Source organism: Oryzias melastigma, linkage group LG4, assembly GCF_002922805.2.
Source record: "Oryzias melastigma strain HK-1 linkage group LG4, ASM292280v2, whole genome shotgun sequence".
Taxonomy (NCBI): Eukaryota; Metazoa; Chordata; class Actinopteri; order Beloniformes; family Adrianichthyidae; genus Oryzias; species Oryzias melastigma.
Genome location: NC_050515.1, coordinates 19,319,774 through 19,323,204, shown reverse-complemented (window position 1 = coordinate 19,323,204; position 3,431 = coordinate 19,319,774).

The window sequence follows — 3,431 nt, the reverse complement described above, 5'->3', positions numbered from 1 at the left end:
TAGCTTGTTCTTCGTACACAAATTTTTGTCTCCAAAATAATGACAATGAATGCCAGTCTAACTTGTCAACATTTGTAGAACATCTTAGAATTTTTTTTTTTGTCTTAAATAAAGTTTTTTTAAAGAATGGAGGAAATGGAATTTAATTCATTTTAAAATAAATTTCTTAATTTTTTTATCATAACTCTAAAAACAACTTAAAAGCAAGTAAACTATCATGAATGTTTAAAGACGAGGTTGTGAATCTTTGCAAGTAGTTTAAAGTGTAAACCACTTTTTTGGCAGCAAAAAGATCTTTTTTTTTACATTTTTAAGAGCAAAATAAACTGTAGAAATTTTATTTTTTATGGTTTTATTTTCAACTTAAAAAATAAATTGTTAGTAAGAAGTATTTCTACTACAAACTCTGTAGCTGAAGTTGGTTTATAGAACTTTTATTGCTTTGTGAGCAGCCTTTTTGTTTTAGCTCAGAGTATTTATTATCAGTTTGGGTGTCTAAGCTTCCCCACTGTGCTGTGCGTCAGACTTTAAAAGTTATTTACTGAGTGACATCGAAGGCAGGAGCTAATTTGTTCTGCTGCCCTCAGTGTTTATGAATTCATTTTTCGACTGTGTAGTTGGGCTTTCATTACCTCCTTATTTGAACTTGTGTCAAAACATCAGGGTGGCTGGTTAACTGTACTTACATGGACACCAAATATAGCAGAATTCAAGGAAAACAAAAAAGCTAAGAGGTGGGTAAATAGCTTTTTTTTCTGTTAACATCCACAGCAAACTTTGGTCTAAACTTGAAGGAGATAGATTTTATAGGAAGAATTGACAAGGAAACAAAATAAAGACTTAAATCTGTAACGCTGACAAACGGAATGTTTTTGGAATACAGACACATTCTGATATAAAATTTAATAAAGCAATCATTTTCTATAGTTGTATTTTGTTACTTTTGCATGTTTTATTTTAATGTGCACGTGGCCTTGTTTCCACTATGGTCTCCGTAAAAGCAACTGTTAATGTCATCTTTATTTTTAATTTGTCTTATCATCAGGTCAGAATTTTTTGTTAAATTTCTTTAAATTGTCTTTTTTTAAACATTTTCTTTAAAGGAATCTGATTTATATGCAAATAACTTTCAGCAACCCCATAAGAGTGGCCATGACGAAGGCTGTAATCAAGACTATTCAGACTGTCTACCTTTTTATTTTGATTATCCCCTCTGGGCCGTTGGAGTCTTTCAAATCACAAATTGCTGTTAAACTCCCAGCATACAATGATGGCTTCATGCAGGGCAAAAGTACCATTTTCTTATGCTTTCTGTTGTTTAATTTACTCAGGAAATAAGTCTGCCTAAACTTAGTGCATTGACTTGTCAATCCGGTCTTAGAATAAATCAAAACAAAGCAACACAAAGGTTTTTATCTATTAGAACAGTTCAAAGTTTTATAGATGGATTATTTAGAACAATCAAACAAGAATATTTTTCTCAGATTCACAAATATACGTATATACAGTATATACTGTACATTTATATATCATTCCTTGCTGTGTGCCCATTAACAATAAGACGTCACTGTATTAAAATTAATGTTTTACAAATGTCAAACAGGATTTTGTACATTTTACTCTTTTTTTTGTTATTGTCCAATTTAGAAATATTATTTCATTTTCCACATCTGAGGATTTTGAACATGAACTCACAAAAGCCAATCATTTCACAATGTTCTCCTCAATCACATGAAAGTTTGTCTGTTAATCCATCTTTCACATTCTGTCCTTCCTTTCCAACATGCGCACGGCCCGTGCAGCCCTTCCTGCTAATGAATGGCATTCATCTAGCGCTGTGAGTAATGTCATTTTACAATGCATCATAGAGGCTAATAAACTGAGGATTGATTTGTGCTCATGCAAAAGCAAATCAGGCGGAAACCATCACATCAGTAATAAATTGATGCTGATCTGGTCACGGGGACGGAGAAGCCCAAAAGCCAGTAGGGTTTTATTTATATATTTACCTCCTGTTGGAAGCTCCTCAGCAGAACGATCGATCTCGGTGCAGAGCCTTTTGTTCTCTCAAGTAATAAAGCAGGGTATTGATTTATCGGCCGGTGACAGTTACCTTTTGCCTTTCTCCTCCTGTTCTCGGCTTCGTTCCCTCATCGGGCGTCTGGGGAGGGAAATATCAGGTTTGAACAAAAGCTAAAGCCCGACACCACATTGAAGGTGCATCAATTCCGTCTTTAAGATTTTAAACTCCTAACAGAAACAGTGAGTGAAGGGTTCTGACTTCAACGGTTAAGAAATTAAACGTTTCTTTATAAAACACAGATGTCATGTCTAAAGAAACGGCTTATCCAATGCAATCTTATCAGTGATGCTATTCTTCCATCAGAAAAAAATGACAAACACATCGTTAAAGTCCCACTTTGATCACTTTTTGATCTGTTTTAAAAGCATTACCAGTGTCTTTGTTTCCCTTTTTTATGGTTATGCCCTTTTTAGCCTAAATTAAAGAATAAATAATAAAAATTATTAGAAATTCACCTCTGTATATCCCTGCCCCTATTTCCCGTCATAAATCTGTTTAACACACAAACATGCCATCTTACAGCCCCTCCCAACCCCAATCTAACATTACCGGTGCAACAAAAATGGCGAAACATATTGACACTATCCAGTTGTACAGTTTAGAATCAGATGTCAGCTCAAATAAGGAAAGCAAAGATGTACGTGGATCTATTCGTCTACAAGTGGATGCATCAAAATGGAGTGGAGCAGGTATGTTACAGGGTTATACGTCGCTTATAGCAAGTTTTTATGTCACTACCTTTTTTCCATTTCTGTCTGAATACATGGAATGAAATTTTGAGCTTCATTTTCCTTGTATGTTCCCTGTTATTTGAAAAATACCATAAAAACATGTTAAAAATGCAAAAAAAGCAGACTCAGTGGGTCTTTGAATCTGTCTTTCTTTTGTGATAGTTAGATTTTTTGAACAGTAAATCTGCAAGCTCACCAAACATTTGACATTCTGATTGTGGAACAATCCAGCATAAAAAAGTTTTTCTTTTTTAATTTGTGTTTGTTAAATGAAGGTACATTTCTCTAACAGGATTTTTGCAAAACAAATTCTAACATATTGATGTTTAAGTTGATTTAAACAACCTCATGAGTTTCTTTTTTATCAGGTGATCCCATATCCACATTATATTGGGATTTATTTTCCTATCTATTTAATACACCCAAGGTCAACATTTGCACTAATATCTCGCCTTTGGGTCAAATTTCCCTCGACGTTCTGGTCAAACAGAAAGAAAGGCAAAGAAATAAAGTTCAGCAAACCTTAAAGATGAGGGTTTATTTTTCAGCAGATTAATATTAACGCATGTGTATTTTTAATCTCAGATTGATCCGACTGACAGTCTACTAAAGGTCAG